Below are 20,887 nucleotides of genomic sequence, written 5' to 3' on the forward strand. Positions count from 1 at the left end.
AGTTTTGACAGAAAAGTGGAGCGCCTCCTCGTCTGACAAGCTCACCGGTGCTGTCGCATTTGTTTGACCGTGTTTTCACTGCAGGCTGTAATTATTAAATGCAGCTCCACCCTGCACCTTCATCCTATGTGGTATAGCTGCCTGTTTCTGCCAGACTGACTGCCTGCTCAACCAAACTAGAGATCAATTGACTATCTCTAACTGTGGTTCCGGGAAGAGTTTGCTTCTTCTGCCTGATCTAGATTAAAGACGACAAAGTTCTAGAAATTTGGATTTTTACCAAAGTAGACTCAGGGTGTATTCAGACTGGAAAAAGTCAGTTGGTCTGGACCGAGTCTGCTTGACTTGGTTCGGACCGGGTCCTGAACCCTGTTCTTGGTCTGTTTTCAGGCTGCCGTCATGGGGACAAAAAAAGGAACAATGGCTGTGTCTACTTTTCCTAAAGTGCATTTTGGTATTTTTATGCAACTCTTTTTTATTTTCCAAATCATTTCTAAAATGTTAAATGTTAGTAAATTCATTTAATATTTTGCATTACACAACAATTTCAGCAAGGGATTATGCAACACTCGTGTGTAATATACTATAACATTTATTCTTGTGGGATTCCGTAGCTCAAACTAAAAAAGCATGCTTTACAACACTTAATGTGGTTTTGTACAAAAGCTTGACGCGAGGTTTTTAAGTTGGGCTGGGAATCACTGGGTACCTCATGGTACGATAAGATTTGCGATACATTCCTCATGATAACGATACTATCACGATATGGCGATAATCTGATAATCGATGTATGTATCCTCTCCAACGACTTACAATATATCAAACTTTAAGAAAGAAGAACTCGAAAAACGTTTTTTTTGAAAACATTTCCCCATTTATTTTTTTGTTTTTAAGCACACCGATAATAAACAACTTGTGTCCTTTTTGGTGTAATGAACAACAGACTTTTGTGCAACATTGCTGAAATCAGTAATACTCTGTCTTTGACAAACAATGACAATTTAAATTTTGAAATATCTGTAAAATACGGTTTAAACAATAGTGAACATGAACAGCAGCCATTATTTAGTACAAAATTGCTGTAGACAGGATCAAAAATGAATAAGTCAAATAGCTGCCAGGTACATTGGTATTAACTTTTGAAAAACAAAGCCACAGCTAGCGCATTATTTTAAGAAATAGCTGTAAATCAAATATTAATTCTGTGAACAGATTTTATTGTCTTTGTTAAAAATAAATGACATTATTTAGTGCAAATGTGGTGTAAATAAACATAAAATTCTCCCAGAAAACAAAAATCAAGTAGCTGGAAACTTTCCTTTAAGTTATTAACGACATAAACTGCTTTTAAAATAAATGACCATGGACAAAATACATGAACTTAAAGTGCATTTAAAAGTGAACTTCTTTGTGAACAAAGCGTTTTGTGAAAAGCTGCATGTGATGCATGTTTATATGTTCATGTTTTTCTGGAGAACCACAGGCTTTTTAGCGCAAAGACACCGCTCGTCTACCGCTGCTTTGAGAAGAAGGGGGGGGCTAAGGGATGGATGCCACTCTTTCTGCTGTTTCCATCTCAACCATAGCTCTGGTCTGGCCGTACAGTGCAGGAATCATTTTTTCAGTATTTCAAAGAGGGAATGCGTGGCTCTGATGCATTCAATGAAAACCGGAATCCCTCGTTTTCCACCTCGCTGCAGGGATGGAGCCCCTTGTACATTGAAACAGCAATCCCGTTTGTCATTGCCTCTGTTCTCGCAGAAGACGGTGGTAGCTTCGCCTGGAAAAAGGCTGTGTCGGTTTCAGGCCAGTAACAGTAACGGCTTTCTCACACAACTCCAAGTGATGCAGCTTCAATACTGCTGGCGCGTCTTTTAACTTGCTGCTCTCGCTATTTTCCGTGTTTTTCCCCTCCGCCTCTTCTTCGTCCGCCCGCGACAGCCAATCTCGTAACGAGCGTCCCCCATCTACCCTCCGAAGAATCGTATTACCAAAGGATGATTAATATAACGTTTTACAGGGTCTTCAAATTTAAATAAAAGGTTGATACTTGATGAATCAATCACAGGACTGAATATCGCCATATCGTTATTTTGGCACACCCCTACTTTTAAGTAAATCTACAGATTTCTTTTTAAATACTTTAAATCAGCCTGCATTTATCCGAACAAATTTAAATGAGTTACTGTGTCTCATCGTCTGTGGTCGTATTGGTCCAGTTGTTCCGCTCAGAGTTAAATTGAATTGGGAAATGAACCAAGACCACCTCAAAGGACGGTTTCCAGAGCGGTTCTTGGTCCCGGACCAGGGTCCACTTGGCTGTGTTCAGACTGAAAATTTGTTCCGCATTATCGGGGGAAACAAACTCTGGTTCACTTTAAGTGGACCAAATGTGTCTATTTTGAATTCACCCTTAAAAATTCACAATAGTGATGGATCACATTTTAGAGCCATTGACTCATTTTGACCTTGTAAAAACCAAGTAAAAACATAAAAATGAAGAACTACTATCAAAGTTGCTCCAAACAAAGTTTGATGACCCAGAAATGAAAGGGTACATTATTTGAACTTTTTCTCATTTTACCCCAGACTCGACAAGAAGAAGCTGGTGGAGTGGATATTGTTTTTGGTAAAGGGACAACATTTTGTGCATCTTTTCCTTCCTGAAGCTTTCCTTAACAGAGAGATAAAACTACAGATTAAAAAGTAATGGGAGAGCAGCTTTTATTCAGGCCTCATGTCAGAGTTACACCTCAAAGATGATTCCTCCAAAAGCGTTTTATGGCTGTGAACCTCAGTGGAGGAGCTGTACGATGAGAGCCAACGATTACCTTTTACTTTTATGGCATTCTGCCATTTGATCTCCCAATGATTGTACAGCAGCAGCAGGGTTGGACAGTTTCAAGGTTATTTTTCCTCTGTTAATAATACTGGTGTGTTAATCCTCGCCATTCAGCACTAAAAATCTGGTACCAAACTGACATAAAAGACAAAGTTCCCCAGAATCTGCCGCATTAGTCTCTGGTGTACGCAGAGAACTTTAATTTCTGCAGGATGTAAAGCTGCTGGAGGCCTGGCTGTTCACCTGCCATCAGTAAACCTGGATGATCTATTGTTTTTGTGCGTGCTGATGCCCTGGAGCTCTCTTTGAACTGGGCAACACAACGTGGAAGAAAACAACAGAGACGAAGCACAGCAGTGATTTTACGTCCGCATCAGTCTCACCAATGAAAGGATCACCCCAAACACTTCAAAAAACGATTCATTTGTTTTTTTCGGGGAGGTAAACCTATCAGATTCTTCCTCCGCATTTCAAAATGGTTGCCTTGTCTGATAGAGGATCGAGGACCAGAGTGAACCTTACCGGACGTCAGCTGAGCTTTCACACCTACAGAACAAAGCGGACCATCAGAAGGTCACCATTACTCTATAGCTTTTAACGCTGCATGAAAACTTTATTTGAAAGCAGTTCTATTTGGTTAAATTTGACTTTTTTCTACAAGGATAAAATTTGGATACTTATACAACTTTGGTTGTTAATAGCGACTGAACTGATGACTAAAGCCTCTGACTGAGTTGTGTGTTTTTAATCAGGCTGCATTAAAGGCCCACTGTGATGAAAGTGCTGTTTTTGGTATTTTTAACATTTCTCTGATAACGGAGGACAAATATAAAGGAAATTAAGCTCAAAATTGCATTTCCGAGTATTTCTTTATTCAAATTGTTGTAAATCAGAGGTTGATAAAATTATGCCGTTTGAAAAAGAGCTTATTTGTTTTAATACGCTGGGCAGGCCAAGCTCATTGCTCCACTCCATTCTGATGCATCCAGAAAAATAGATCCATGTAGGTCTTCATTTTCCTCATCTGAGCTAGAAACTGGCACAAATCTGGAAAGATCTAATGTTGCTCACCATATTTGTTGCACTGGTAATGTTAGGTTGGAAGTGTGAGGGGCTGTAAGCTAGCAGTAGAGCGTGTAAACATTGAGCTCTTAGCAATGGATGATGGGAGGTATGGCCAGGCTTGCTCCATGGCAACAGAAAACTCAGATGTGAATTTTTAATAAACTGCAGAAACTGTGTTCCGATGTTGGCTAAGAACGGCATAAACATTCTGAAAAGGACCACTGGGAACGCCTTTAAAACTGATCAAAAGAGGATGGGAGTGGGTCTTTAACACAATTAACAGATTCCAAGCCTGGAAAAGTCACTGGAAAAACAAGCAGGTTTAAAAAGCACGGTACTTGCAAGAAAGTGAAAAACAGTGTGCAATCCAAGTAATTTTTAAATGATTTGATGCTGTTTTGTCCACAAAAGGACCTCTAGGAACACAGCGTGTGTGTGTGTGTGTGTGTGTGTTTGTGAGGAGGGCCATCATGCAGCCAAACAGGAAGATGCATGTGTCCAACACAGGACTGCCCAGTCCTACAGGTCTGAGCAGATGGAAGAGGTGGGGGGGGGGGCACCGGAAGGTTCCCGAGGAGAGTCGGTCCTGATGTTCACTGCAGGCAGAGAAAGCAGGAAAGGCTCTGTAAAACCAGCAGTTCTTCTGTTTTAGCCTCTGAAAACAGCACGCCACAATTATGCAAACACAATTATGATACGGCTGACTGAGCAAAAAGTCATTGGGTTCCAGGCAAATGAATAAAACCCTCAACTCACTGCCCCCCACCACACAACCAGCACAAAGAAAAAGCCCCCACTGCCAAATAACCTGAACGCCATTTTAGTCAAAAGCCGCGCTATGCAATAATTATAAATTGCAGACTTCTGTGGCCTGCAGGGAGGGCAGGGCGTTCACGCCAGTTTAGTGGAAATTGTAACTTCCAGAGAGGAAAAAAATCTAAACTACTGACTGGATATATGAAGAGTAAAAAGTATAAAATAATGATAATAATAATAATAATAATAATAATAATAATAATAATAATAAAAAATCAAGGTTCCATCAAAAATGTATTTTTGTTTCAAGGTCATCAGACAAAAACAAAACAATAGTTTAGCGATCCTCAGCAAAATCAGAAATTTTCAGGCATCTTTCACTAAAATTACGAAAATTGTTAATCACAATTAAAACCTGGAATGCAAAAATAATAAAAAAAGCACCTTAAAAGTGCCTGATTTTAATTTCAATTATATTAAAAAACGTTTTTTCCATTCAAGGTGATGCTAAATTAAGTGGAGTCAGTCTTGGATTAAACAGAACCTTGTGGACTAGCAACATTTGGTGTGAAACGTCTTAAATAAGTAACATTGGCTCAGTAATATAGTACGGAACCACAGATTGACAGTTGAAGATGTTAAAAATGTTTATACATTTCATAACTGACCAAAATGATTTTTACAGGCATTTACTGCAAAAACATGTGAATATTTATGACGGCAAAAAACGAGTCTTGGCTAAGAGAGCAAAAACTGCAGATTTAAAAGCTAAACTCTTTATCGCAGACGCAAAATGTGCAAATTTACTCAGAGTCATTGAATAAAAACAAAACAAAACACCAACTTATGCTCAGTGAAGCTTATGTATTTTATTCTAAGATGTAATTTGGCCAAAGAAATGATGATATGTAAAAAAAAAATACTAAGTTAGCTGAAGAAAGATGTAAAATAAGCCTGAACAGTGTACAGAGACTTTTTAATGCTAAATGACTAAACACCTAAGATAAAAAAAATCTAACAAAATATTCAAAGAACATAAAAGTCACAAGCTAAATAGATTGTGGTACATTTAGCTCATGTGCTGCGACCAATTACTTTTTCTTTTTTAGAATTCACTAAATAATATATTTTCTTTTACATCAACGAAGCCTTGCTGGGTTTTATAAAGACTTGTATTGTGCAATTTGGAATTAAAACCCTAAAATCTAAATTGGATTAAAAAATGACATTTAAGCTGCAACATTTTATCTCCTTCCACCTAAAACAAAACCACAGATGGACATGTCACCCCCCCCCATCCCATAAAGACTAAATGTCAGACAAACGCAGACACACATGCTGCAGCAACATCATTAGGAGCTCCTGAAGGCAGAGCTGCCAGCATCAAGCTCAGTGACAAACATCGAAATGATTACAGACTCGAAGCAGAATCAACTCATGCCCACTTCCACAGCTCGGGCCTTCCTCACTCACATTCATAACTTCCACATGAAGTGAAATGAATGCGAGCACAGAGCACACGGACAAAAACTAAATGACATTTACAGTCAGGTACCTCCTTTGGAGATAATGGAAGGGAATCACTGTTCTTTGTTTTTCTAATGCATTTATGAAAAAAAAATTCAAAAGCCATCGGTAAAAACGATTTGGCTTCACAGGGTTAGTATTCATTAAACTGGGCGAAATTGTGATTTACCGCCACAATGACTAAAAAAATCAAACTACCTGAGGTAATTCAAGTCTAATTGGCTTATTATTGTTTAAAGTATTCACAACAAGGAAAATCTAATGACATATTAAAGGATACAGCACTAAGGAGCATCCGGAATAAGAGATGTACAGATGCAGAGGGTTTACTCCAAAGAGAAGCTTCTTTTTTCATGTTTCCTGACCAAAATGCTTCTGAGATTTTCTAAGAATGAATTTATTGGTTTACAAGTCATGTTGTTATGGAAGCTATATTCTTACATAAAATACCAAATATGATGAACAGCTTTATCAAATTTAAAAAATTACCATCCCAGAGCAAAATATTACTCATGCTGGGTTGCTAAAATGATGCAGACTCTTCCTAGTTGCAGGGGAAAGCTCCGCCTTTTACCGGGTTATCGTCTCTGATCCTGTAAGCGGGGTGGTGGGGGTGGGGGGGGTGTACCATTTAAAACATCCAAGACAAAAACAGACATTCCACAGGTAGTACGACTCCTAAAATGGTTTGTTTCTACACTTATTTTGACACTTTAGCTTTTATTGTATGCATTTTATTCCCCCAAAAATTGCAGTGACCAAATCATTTGAAGAGTAAAGGATGCACTTTTTGAATGCTTTTGCTTCTGTAGACACCAAGCAACCCTGGAGGTGTTGTCCTGCCTGGGGTAATGAAGGACTTACTGATGCCAGTATGAAAACCATCCCTGATGCCTGATCGTTTCTCCAAAGCATACAAGTTTGTTCTCTAAGATCTCTCCTTTTGCTGGTGAACTTGCTTTACGTCCACAGCTCTGCTCTAGCCCGGCATGCCTCAGGGTTATTCACTTGAACTGACAGAAACATGAACTATGGGAATCTGGAAGTACGGCTTCGACCTTTGGGAATGCTGCTGGGGCCCTCTGCGACTGATTAGCACAGCTGCATCTTGTGGCTCGGTTATCCGTCTTTGCTCTCAAGAAGATTGGACATGAAACATCAGACGTTCACCTGAGCAGCCTCTGGAGACCCTGTTCACCACCTCCTATCTAGCGCACACTGCAGTGTGGTGAGATGTGAGCGCTTGTTCTTTGCTGAAATGTCAATGTCATTATTTCAGCAGCAACTAGACTTTTGCATCACGGTGTAAAAGGTTCAATAAGCTTGACCGACTGGAGGTGAATGACTTATTCTGGGAGGTTTTCTGCTGGTCAGGAACTCGTGTGGATGTGTGACGTGGACACAGTGATCTCGTGTCAAAGAGACCGATATATCAGTTGTTCAGGAGGACATAGCAAATTGATGAATGAATAGATGAAAGTATTTGAAAAGGTTGCTGGGTTGTTGTTTGGGTAGAAAAATATAGTTTACATCAAATAAGCAGCTCAAACGCTGTTTTACAAATAAATAAATGTAATCTATTTACTATTTCATAGGAATTTAGTCAAATTTACTCCTGCTTTTGATCTTCAGGACTGAATTTATTATAATAAAATCAAAAGGATTATGTAAAAAAAAGATGCTCCAACAAAAGCAACCATTGGACGATTGCTTTCTTGAAGTCTGTTAATTTCTGATAATGGACACATTGGTTGGGCATTATCCCGAACTCAAATGAATTATTAATCTGCTGATATTGTAATTTTTAACTCTGATTTTTTTTTTTTTTTTACAAGAAGCATACTATTTGATCCACAGTGTGATGTGTTGTCCTGGTAACGGCTACATAACCTGCCTCTTGCTGTGCTGCAGCTAGTGTATGAGAGCAAACCAGTGGAGAAAAGTGGCATATATGCTAAAAGTCATGTTGAGTCAGGCATTTCCAAGTCCGCCCCAAGGTCCAAATGCGACCCACTTTAAAATTTCTACTAACCCACAGGCTCCTGTCATACAATTAATGATATGCAGCCCCAAGCACTTTCTGAGAATGATGTCTTGATTGTGATTGGTTAAATCAGGTTATACGCTGTTGTAAATGTCTTGCAACATTCTGCGGCTAATTGACCTTCAGAGCCCTAAAGGCCACAGATTTATTTGTTTCTGAGATCAAAATAAGATAACTATTTGTGTTATTTTCCTGTTCACATGATTTAAATGTAGACTTTCATAGTGAGCATTCAGTAGTGAATGATATGTAACATTTCTTATGAACTCATATTTAATGTAGACAAAAGCAATTAAATCAGACTCTTTTTTTCTTTATTACACTTGGAAAACATAAATAAATCTATTTCTGTTCTATCTGAAGAAATGAAAAGAATCACGAAAAAACAATAAAAATAATCAAATACCTCATTTACATTTATTGCTGTAATAAGGGTTCAAAGTGTCACAAGAACAGGTGGCTGGTTCCAATTGCAGCAGATTTATTAGCTCAGCTAAAAGTCCACAAAGCTAAATAAGGGTCAGGCAGGCAGGAGTCGATAACGGGCATGAGACCATCAAAGGACAGACAGGGTAGTCAGGATCCAGGCGAGAGTCGGGGCAGGCGACAGACAAACAGAATCAGATACGGGATCAGGAGACAGAAGATAAGGTCCAAATACACCGCTGGGTAATACAGAGAGATTGGCACAAACAATACTTCACACTGACCTCAGCTCAGTGCAGTGCTTAAGTATGCTGTGAGTGATTTGCAAATGGCAGTCAGGTGTGTGGCATCCAGGAAGTGTGCGCTGGGGTTGCTGGGAGATGTAGTGCATCTAGAACTCTGGGGACGGCTCCCGCCGGTGACCAGAGGGTAAGACAGAGCTCTGACACAAAGAATGCTGGCTGATTGGTTGGCCCTCCCACATTTTCACCTCTCCCAATCTTGCCCTCTTTGCAAAAAATGTGGACATCCCTTTTTTCAGAGGGAAAGTTTACCTTTCACTGCTTGTTTTTGTCCAGAAGCTAAATGTTGTTTCAAAGAAAAAAACTCTTCAATTAGTTTAGATCGCCAATACCCCCCACCCTTAAACCTTTGGATTCCCCTGCTTGAAGAGAAATGTCCTCTTTGTAACTAAGAGAAGAAAGTAATGTTCTGTCTGATTTTGATTGATGTCCAAACTGTTCGCAAACACCTGCATGGCAGAATCAGAGTGAGCTTTAAGAGACTAATTTTTGCTTCATTATGGCAGAGAATAAAGTATTCGTCTTCTTCTCCCAACAAAGTTTTCCAAACAAAGCTATATATTTTTACCAGCCCCTTGACTGTTAGTGTGATAAATGTGTCGCTAACGTCTGGTGTGGTCCACAGCACCTTCAGTAATAAATGCTGTGGACTGGTTCTCAGGTTGGACCCATCCCCAGATTTTAATTTATCTCAAACAATATTAGAAAAAGAAGTACATCCTTTTTTCCAGTCTTGTTTTCAAAGAAATAATTCTGAGGAAACAGCCAGAATAAAAGATTCATTTGGCAGTAGAATGGCTGCTGACTCTGGAAAAAGCTTGGTAATAGTTTTATTTGTGCTTTCGTCAGCATTTGATAGTGTTGATCGTGGTATTATGATAAAAAGTTTTGGTAATTTGGTCATCAGAGGTTTTCTTCAGACCTCACTGTCAGAAGGATTAATATTTTTGCAGACATGTTGGTGTTTATCTCCAAAGCACATTTTAAAACCCACGGGGATCGAGCTTTCCAACCGTAGGGTCCTAAATTTAGCAATGCTCTGCCTATGCCCTGATGTTCCATTGACTCAACTCAGGCTTTTGAAATTCACCAGAAGACTTTTTCATTTCAACAGGCTTAAAGTGTTTTTTTTTTATTTTGTCAAAATAAAACATGTTTATTTCCTTTTCTATTTAGCTGTATTCTGCGTTGTTAAATACTTTATTTTTTTAGTAAAAGTACCATATAAATTAGGCATATTCCAACCTGATCACATGATCCAAGATCATCCCCATCATGTAGTTTCAGCTCAATCAAAATTAGATGTTATCCTGATCAGAGATTGGATACTTATTTTATTCTCATTATAATGATCAGTGTGATAGATTTCAAGCTTATTATTGCAGATAAATACTCTACTAGAAGTTGGCATAATATGAACGGATCACAACATTTTAATACCGTAAAGCCCAGCAGAATATGGCAGCAGCTTGATCAGGAAGCAGGGACAAACACTTCAGTAAAGTTACTAAGATATTTACAGATTCGGAATTCCGGGCTCAATAAGTCTGTTAATAAACGTTTAAAACTGAAAGCAAGTGTCTTTATTGGTTTGTCTTCTCATTTTGTTGTTTTTAATTTTCATTAACTAAACATTTTAATTAAAATATAAAAAACGTTGTTTACATTGTTGTGTTATTTCTGTTTTTGGGTGACTACAAAGTACTTCTGTGTCAAACTAATTGTGTTTTTTTTTCATGTAGAAAAAGCCGATAAACATTAAATTGGCTCTTTTACTTTAGAAAAATGTATCATAAGAAAAGGCAAAGAAGGAAATAGGATGTAATAAAAAAACCAGAGTTGAACAGATTAGCAAATGTGATTTCTATGTTCACAAACAATTGACTGAGTAGAAGAAAAACACAGAAATCAAACCCCTCACACTCCATCGCTGCTATTTTCTGCCATTATCTGTCAACAATTTTCTTGTTATTCTCACTGATGCTTCTAAAGGCTTTTAAATGCAAGCATTCAGTTCTCACATCTGCTCTTTTTTTTAGATTCTTTCTTTTAATTAAAGTTGTTCTATAGGGTTTTGCTCTCTTGCAACTGTTATTGAAAATGTCCTCGTCTTCAAAGCTGTCCGCAGAACAAAAGGCCATTTGTGAACGCTCGCTCAAAAGCGTTTTTGCAGCATAATATCAGTGAATTTAGATGGCTTAATAAGGGGTTTGGCAGCATCACTTCCAAATTCTCTCTCAAAAACATTTGTCAACAAGACTTTAGGATTACAAACCTGACATATCTATCTGAAATAGCTTAATAGCTGATGGGGAAAGGTGGATTATGTCAGAGCAGGAGGATGGATCTAAACATTCAGCTGAACTCTGCCCCACAAATCTTGAATTTTAGTGTATAGCTAAAAAATCTGATACAGACACTCTTTAGTTTAGGACACTAAAAAAGACATTTATGAAAAATACCTCCAACTTTAACAAGGGGCTCACGTTTGGTCACATTTTTTTTACCACAGGTAAATAAAAAGCATTTAATGTCCTCAAACATTTGTAAATTTACTGGCAAATATTTCACCCACTAAGTTGTGCATTGACTAACGGAAGCCTTAGTCACCACTGCCCTTTTGGGTGGATACGGCCTGTTCGCAGGTGAAAAAACGGGCAAACTGTATGGGGCACACAGGTGGCCCACAGGACATTTTTGAGATCATAGCGTGTTTGGTGAGTTCATGGAGCAAAAGCGTTTATGCACATTTTTTCTACACGCACGCAGCAGGCGACAGGTTATGGAGAACATTTATACAGCATGTAAAGTAAGTAAGCGAAAAGTGTCGTATGGATTTTTCATTTTTTCAAAGCCCCTAAACTATGCGTACTGCATATGTTGTTTAAGTGATAAGTGCGTGCTCCTTGGGCTCTGTGCTTGCAACCTGACTGTTATAAATGACAAATTGTGTATTTTGTGTGGGCTTCCTACAAGCACTAGCATATCATTCACACATCTCGTGTGTGCAACATTTCAAGAGGCAGTGCGCGCACCTCACTTTTGACAAGAGTCTGGTGTAAGAGCACCTGTATGACAGCATATATGTGCACAATTATCCTTACAGACGCTTCACAATACATTTACTACGTGCATGACATTCCATTTTCATGACGTCCATCCACAAGCCTCAAGGGAACCGCGAACCACACCTGGGCTCCTCCCACCTGCCTACAACCCCCCACAGGCCTGGATAGAGTAAAACCTGCAGGTTAACGCCCTGCATGTGACCAAGGCATTATTCTACACACATGGCTCAACAGACACTCAGGTTCACACACTTTCCTGGTGACCTCGCAAAAAGTGATTTTTCCGTGTCGTGTAAACATTTAAAACTGGTATAAAAAAAGATCCATCCACCTGACAAAACAAGTAAACAAACACAAAAAGCACACAAAATAAGAATGCCTCTAAAAATGTACAATTATTATTATCATTATTCACCAAAATAAATAAACAAATAAATACATCTAATTTTTTGGGTTAAGACTTATGCCGTTGCCCGACCCATTTAAAGTTTCGATTTCATTTTAAGTTTAGATTATGCCATTCAAAATATTACAGGTGTTGTCAGAGATTACTGGTCCAATTATGTGTCTTTGATAGTTGTACTAAACACTAACTATGGATTTAATGGTTTTGTAAATCATCATAGATTTGATTAGTTTCCCCAAACACAGTTTGGATCTTTGTGAGGCTTTGACTTAGAGTGGTCATCCTTACACATCTGGAATTCGCACATTGTTTGCTGTCAGTCAACGAGGCTCATGTGAAAGCAGGTTAAGGCCGCTGGGACTTTGTCGGTACGAGCCTATTCCCCTGTTGCTTCTAGAACTGTACTCACTAGGAAGTTTTTTTTACTTCTTTCTTGTACTGAGCATCTATATTCCATTGGATTTTGAAGGCCTGCCACTCGTGAAATTCCCACAGAAAGGCCAGTGGTCACCTGATGGTTAGCGACAGAATCCTCTGAACAGGGGGTTGTTGATTCAAGTATGAGTGCTGCCTTCTCTCCTCCCTCATTACTCTACTGTAGTTCCCTTGAGTTCTGGACCCAAACTGCTCAGTGGTCACGGCTTGATTTGAGGTTGTACTGAGCAGCTCCCAGGTCCCTGTGTGAGAACAGGATGGGTGTCCTTGAGAGTTAATTCACTCTCAACAAACCTTAAATAAAGGTCAAAGAAAAAGTGGGGCAGGTTATATTGAGGAATGGTGTGTGTGTGTCTGTGTGTGTGTGTGGGGGGGTAAATGTAGGATATCATGAAACCGTTTGGGTTGAGTTGATTCTCCTCTTTTGTTTTAGCTTTGTTGCAAATAAACATTAGTATCTTCATTTTTCAAACCTTTTCCGTTGAGATTGCATGTTCCAAAACAGTTTCTGCGTTAGAAGCAGCACGCATTTTCTCACCCGGAGACCCTGAAAGAAATATTGACATCCTTGCTGACTGAAAGATTTCGTCTTCTTGAGTTTGATCTAGCAGTTTCCACGCAGTCAGCTCATGTTCATTTTTTGAAGGTGCTAACAAAGTCTCCCTCAGCTCTGCAAAACCAGCAGAAATTGGAAAAAATATCCTGTCATCTTCCGGTTTTCCCATCTTCCTCGTCTTTACTTTTTAAGAATTGAGTTTCCTGCATGCTCTGATTCTCTTCCTGTCAGAAAGCATCACCATCAGCAGCAGGTTTTCTCTCAGTGTGTGTGTGAGGGCAGCACCAGCGCCAACATCACACAACAAAACAAAGGTCAGGCCGGAAAATTATTTGATTTGTTTTAGAAGAAGTGTCAAATCAGTGCAAAATAAGAAAGTACAAAGGTTGTTTTAAATATTTTTTTTTCATTTTCAGTTTCAGCCTAAAGAAAATGCTTGAAAATAAGGAAGAATTGAACATGTGAGCATCAAGTAACAGGTTTATTTTGATTATATATGTGCAGCATAAAATCAAAAAGGACATTTAGTCCCTTGTATGTAATTATTGTTAGTCTAATCTGGTTTGAATTTAGGGTAAACATTTAAACTCCCACTCGTCTTTTGATCTATTTTCAAAGCGTTTCCAGTGGTCTTTTAACTGCGGTTTTTAGCCAAAATCCCAAAACTTGTGTTGTTTTTTAGGGTATAGTTTCTGCAGAGCAGCAGCAGCTCATTAGAAATTCACCTCTGACTTTTGTGGGCGGGACTGGTGGCACGGAACTACCCCGCTCCTCTCCCGCTAACTAACAGCCTCCGACACCCCCAACCTGACATTACCGGTGCAACTGAAATGGCGAGCAATATTGGCGCTATCCAGCCAAACAGTTTTCCGTCAGATCATAGCTTGGACGAGGAAAACAAAGACGTACACCACAGGTGTCAAACTCCAGGCCTCGAGGGCCGGTCTCCTACGTGTTTTCCAACTAACCTGCTATGTTAGTGTCTCGTTGGACAAACACACCTGATCCAGGTGATCAGCTGCAGAGAGCACACGGTTTCTTAAAAATCAGCAGGAGGTTGGTCCTCAAGGCCAGGAGTCTGACAGCTCTGAAACATGGATCTAGCTATCTACATGTGGAGACTTCAGAATGGAGCAGAGCAGAACAAGGAGCTTGTGGCCAGCCCAGCATAATTTCTATTTAAAAAATAAGCTCTTTTTCATACCGCATTTTTATTTGCTCCTGATTCATATATACAGAAATACAAGTTTGAGTTGAATTTTCAGAATATATGTCCTGCATCATTGAAAAAACTGCCACAAGTACATGTTAAAAACACCAAAAACACTTTTTTTATTGGAGTGGGTCTTTAAGCACATTTGAGTGTTTATGAGTATTTAGCAGTTTAATAACACTAACAAAAACAAATGATAAAATTACACAGAACTGCTCCCTCAGTAACACTGGTTCCAGAGGTGGGAAGGAAAGAGTTACAGTTACTCAGTTACTAGGTAACTCTGTAGAAATCGTTCTTTAAGAGAGTAGTTTTACAAAGTTTTACTCGAGCAGATTCATAATCCAACTGTATCACTATTCAGTTACATATGTTTTTAATTAGTGCTATATTTATAGGAGTGAACAATTTTATCTTCTCAAAATGTGGTCGGCAGATGGCTGCATAAAAAAGGTTATAGTTGGCAACTCACCAAAACAGTTCAGTTATGACTTTATAATTTGGAATGCATCATAAACACACTGATGCCTGGGGTGAGGGTGAAAGAGTTTATATTCCACTTTAAAAAAAAAAAAAATTGTGTTTGTGATGCTTTTAAAACAGCTGTGATGGGATAAAATGACATTTATTTAGATTAACAGATTTATCATTAACTAAAAAAACAAACAAAACAATGTAAAATATTGGGGGAAGAAATATTTACTATCAGTAAACAGAATAAATCAACATGTTTGAAAACCAGCAGAGATCCAACATCAGACATTCTTAATTTATTCTAAACATCAGTCAAAGCCTTGTTATCATCCAAATATCCTGCCAATTAGATGATGTTTATCAGTTAATTAAAATGATATTTTAATGTGGAGAAAATACCAGTATTTTTTAACATTATTTCAGTTATTTAGCTGTCTGGTTCCACAAGTTTTAGACCATAAATCAGTTTTGTTTAACTTGGTCCTCCGCATTTGATTTTTTTTGTCATATGGATCTATTTTTTGGACTTTTACTTAGGTGTTTATGTGAATGAATACTTTTGACCTCTACTTGAGCAATTCAATTGACGGATACTAACTTTTACATCGGTCGAGTTGTCTCCTAATTTAGCTATATTTCTCATAAATCCCAAATGAAGGAAACCGGAAGTTTTTAGGCTAAAAAAATATTTTAAATTCAATCTAGATATGCTAGATTAACCCTTTTAACACTGCAGCTGTCGCTGGCGACACCTAAATAACCCATGCCCTTTGACATTCCGTAAATCTTTAATTGTTTATGCGATCGCTGCGAATCGGCTGATTCTGACCCGGAGAAAAGGCGCTTTTTATATCAGCTTTGCACTGAACCCAAAGCTGCTTTCTTCCACTTCAGAATCAGATGATTTATCTTGATTGCTTAAGTATTTCACTACTATAAAGTCTTGCATGTCAGTGCACTGCTGCTTTTCTCCGCCTTGGAATGCGCTGGGATTATGTTAATAGCTTAAACAGTTGAGGAGTTAAGCTGCATTCGCACTGAACATGATTTTTATGGCAGGAGCGGCAGTTTTAATGTTGAGTCAATGTACAGATGCGGTCAGAGGCCCTGCAACGTGGCGGTCTTGAACTCATTTTTGTCCCGTGCCGTGTTGATGATGTAATCAGTGGGTGGAGTCCAAAGCCAACATGGAAAGAAATGTGACCCCCCCGAACTTAATAATATTCTTATTTGTATGGTGACAATAATAAAAAATATCCTCTAATTTTGTTCTCTCTTTTTCTTTCCTTTCATAGGCTAATTCATGTCATCAAACTCGGTCACAAAGACGGAAGTACCGCTGAAAGCGGCCGTCATTCAGATTCAGCTCCTAAAATAGATGTTGAAGCTCACCGTACTGGGCGAGTCTGTGAATGATCTCATGCACCAAAACATAGAGACGTGTTACGGATGCTTTTGAATAAAGCATCTTTAGAATAAAGAAAATCTGATCTCTCAGCATCATGGATTGTGATATACAGTCAATGCTTCCGTGTTGCATTAAGGCTAAAACCTTTGGACACGTCTATTTTATGAACACTTTTTTAGGAGCAAATTCGCTGCACGTCTGGAGGTGGAGGGTGCAAATTCGCTATGCAAATTGTGTTTGGTGTGAACTCAGCATTATGGTTGTCAAAGAATGTAAAGGGGTAAGGAGAGCATTGGTAGTGAGGGAAAGTTAATGTGATAAACAGATTTTTTATGTATTTTGGGATTTTAGTTTTCAATATTTGTGACTAAAATGGACTCTGGTGTGAAAATATGTATGACCATTTCATTGACACCACTTTGGCACATTTTCCATTCACACTTCTGATGCGTCCAAATGCCAAAACAGAACAGCACAACCTAAAGCTGCATTCATGCCTCTGCTTACCTCTTTTCTGCACTGGTCTGTAGCCCCGCTGAAGCCTCAATTAGGCATCGCAATAACAAGTGAAGTGCACTGGAACAAAATGGTAGGAAAGTCACATTTTATTCAAAATGGAGGCCTCTACAAAGGCAGCATTACCATAGCAACAACAGCCGACAGAGCACAAATGTATGTTTTGTCAAAAGCTGGAGCACAATGGAGAAATACTTTTACCATAATGCCAGAGTTTGACCCAAGATGGTGCCCTTTGTAAAGGGCTTGCTATGTTTTAAAGATATGTTAGATATCTAAAAAAAATATGTTCCACAGATTTGTTTTTCATGGTTCTTTTTTAAATCAGGCTGTGAGGAAACTCCTGCTACCTGTGACCTAAACCTGCTGCATCTAAGAAGATTCAGATAAGGACACATTTAGTTTTTGTTTTCTTTTTCATTATGTTGGCAGTCAGCTGTAGACTGGAGAAAGCATAGAATTTTACCTGCAGTTGAAAGCTAGATGGAAGTTTGAGCTTGTTGCATGTGGGAGAACTGTCCCCTTCTTGTTCCTGTAGCGGCCATCTTGAGCAGAAGATAGGAAGAGGAATTCCTTCCAACTGCCCTTTTTAAAATCAGGGAGAAGGCAGGTCTCTATGAGGTTATAGGTTGGAATGAAATTATTTTTATAATTTTAATAATGTGAAATTGTAAATGTGTTGTATTGTTGTTGGTTAATAGAGCGATATAATTTAGACTTTTTTCTATCTGTCAGTTGGTGTGGAAAGGTGTGTCTGTCCAGCAGATGCGGAAGAAGATGAGAGGAGGATGAAGGTATTGAGATGTGCAGATATTGTGCATCAGTCCTGACTTAAATCTTTCTGCTCTTTGAGAAAAACTACAAAATGTGAGCACAAACCTCAAGACAGAGTTGACAGGACAAGCATCTTGTTTTTATATAACATTTTATAAAACAATGGTAGGACTTTGAAGTTAAGTCATGGTATGTGGATTTATAGTTTTTTTTTTCTTGAAAGATTTCACCACTTCATCTGATTGATGCAGCCACTTGGAGGAGTGGTAAAACTTTTAAAAAAAGACAGTTTTAGGCTCAGATGCCATGACTCAACATCAGGACATTTTCACCAGCATGAGTGAGAACAAACCGAGGAAACAATGGAAATAAAAATAATCCTAAAATGGAAAAAACAAAAAAAAAAAAGATTAAAACAACAAACAATTAAACATGGAATATAAGGAATAGTCAAATTTCTTGTTAACAATCCAACAGAAAAATCACAATATAATTACCAAACTAAGAAATAAATATAGTTAAAAGTCAAGTTAAAGAGTCCAACGGAGTTTTAAGGCCACGAAAAAAGAAAAAAAAAGAATTATTATGGTTATGACTGATAGTCAAAAATTTACGACTTCCTTCTTTTAAATTTGATGGGAAGTAAATTTACAGATTTATGATGTTAAATGTCATAAACTTTTGAGAATAATTTCGTAAATATCCAACGCTATTTTTACGCTGTGGTATACTTAAGCCTTAAAGAGTAATCTATATCCATACATTTGATAGTCTATTACTTTTTGCACACTAAAGAACATTTTTTAGACAGACAGAAAGACACACCCAGTCACTATATGTTTTATATATATTTTTTATGAAATATGACTAACATTTTCACAAGCTCATTTTCCGACCTGGAAGAAAGACGACCGAGGTACCACCTTTCTCTCCATACGGCGTCCCAGAGTCGGCCTCGTTCCAACTTTTGCAAAGATGGATGTTCATATTGTGCATATGAAATGAAAGCCTTTTGTCAATCTCCGATAGCACTGTGGAAACAGTGGGGGTGTGTGTTTGCCTGGGGGCGGTGCTGGCAGCACAGATTCTTCCTGGAAGTGGCTGGTCCTCACTTTGTGATGTCACAATGTGAGGACCCGCTAGATTTCGTGGATTGGGAGGGACAGATGCTCAGCGTACAGTGAGAGTGCTCACCGATTTCTGAGAGGAATACTCTCAGAAGAAAAAGCATGAATGGATGAAACTACTTTGGGGTTGTTTTTTGTGAGGAACTAACAATAAATTGGTTAAATAAAGTGGGTTTTTGCATAATATAGGCTCTTAAAGCACTGTAGAAAACAACACAAAAAAGGACTTTTTTTTGTTCATACACACAGGAATAATTTAACAGGCAAATCATTCATAAATTAACTGGTTTGGTGTGAGGTCCTGTTGTGTTAGAGTCTAACAGACCGAGGTTCCCGCCCAGTTTTCCGATTTCAGAGACTTTCCAGCCTTCACTGTGAGCTCTAATAGATTTACTATGCCTGACTCTCATTTCTCTTCCTTTGTGGTGTCAGCCAGACTTGTTAGTTTGATTTTTTTTAAATCCTCTGAAAATAAAAGATTGTGGAAAAGAGCTGAGCTTGTCTTTGAGCTCAGAATCAGACACACAAAACTGTAACAATCTCATTAAACCCTCAGCAATATATTAGGAGCATGAACATAATTACATTTCTCACCCACTTGCTTAATTTAGTTCTGCTGAATACATTTTGTGTTTGGTTCTACAGTTGCAATGTGTACTTCTTCAGAGTCCTTTGAAGGCATCTGTTAAATTATACTAAATTAGACACCTTTATCTCTCAGTGGCCACCTGCTATTCATTCTGCTGTGCAGGCTTTGTAGCCGAGCTGCATACGCTCAGTGCGCCGTCGATGCTTCTGTCATACTAAAGATGTTTCGGTTGGTTGATCTCAATGAGGGATTCTGGCCCCCACCCTTTGAAGTGGAAGCCGGCTTTTTGCCAAAGCTTTCAGTTCAGAAGTAAAGGCTTTTCCTTTTCCTCGCTTTCTTTCCTCTTTAATTGCGCAAAGAACAGAGTTTTCTTTCACCCGGGTCTTCTAGTTATACTGGCTGCAGGTTTTTAATAACATCCTGATCATAAAGTCTTAAAACAGGCAAACCTACTGAACCTGCTCTTCATCTCTACCTAATTAGACTTTAAGTCCATCCATAAAAAATATATAGATTTTCATTTGATGCAATTTAACTTGTTTCTTTTTTTAAAAGTATACATCAATTTGATCTATTAAACTTAAAGAGGTTGTCCAATTAAATCGTTTAACTGAATTGATTGCTCCGCCCCTTTGAAAGATGTTGCAGGAACAAGATCAAATATTGTGAATTTGTGCACAACTATTGAACTTGCCAAAAATGCCTAACCGAAGCATGGGTCATGACATATAAAAAAAAAAAACACCTGTAAGCGTAATTTGAAATTAGGGTAAAAGTAATTGCTCTAACTCCTCTAAATAGATTAAAAGTACCGACCTGCTCTTCATTCAGATAATTTAATGAAGGAAATTACCAAAAAGCAACAACACAGAATTTCAAAAAGACTGAAAAGTAATAAATGTTTTAAATTTACTAAGATAGTTTTGACTTTATTATCTGAGATTTTAAAATTTATCATTTAAATTTCCTGAATCTCTTCACCAAGTGAAAACAATAATTAAAAAAAAAACAATTCATTTTTTTGCTATCCCATTAAAGCTGATTTCTTTCTGAATTCAATAGAGCACAATATGAAAACCTAGATTAGAATAAGCTATAGCGAATCAATAACATACCTAGAGGTCTGATGTGTTACAAGCTTGAAAGCGTCAGATTGGAATTTTTTATGCAATTTGGGCACTCACATTTGTGCTAAAAACAGAGGTGGAGCTAAGGGGTGTGGCCTGCTCCCCCTAGCAAAAAGCTTTGCCCACCTACTTGCCCCCCAGTTTCTAAGTCAATATTAGTATCATTATTGACAAAGGATAAGAAATCACAGGCATTGCAAATGCCTAAAGAAGCTTGAAATTAATAAAACTT

The 20,887-nt window shown here is 38.2% G+C and overlaps 1 long non-coding RNA gene across 1 annotated transcript; it reads right to left on the bottom strand.

The window, feature by feature from the left end:
* Positions 1–3,619: 3,619 nt before the first annotated feature.
* On the bottom strand, positions 3,620–19,063 carry LOC144994905 (uncharacterized). The gene is made up of 3 exons (XR_013658595.1): positions 17,505–19,063; positions 17,030–17,098; positions 3,620–4,503 (listed from the first exon to the last, which is right to left on the bottom strand). It is a non-coding gene; the product is annotated as an uncharacterized LOC144994905 (long non-coding RNA).
* Positions 19,064–20,887: the final 1,824 nt, after the last annotated feature.

This window comes from Oryzias latipes, chromosome 1, assembly GCF_053564925.1.
Source record: "Oryzias latipes strain Hd-rR chromosome 1, Olatipes_Hd-rR_3.1".
NCBI classification, from domain to species: Eukaryota; Metazoa; Chordata; class Actinopteri; order Beloniformes; family Adrianichthyidae; genus Oryzias; species Oryzias latipes.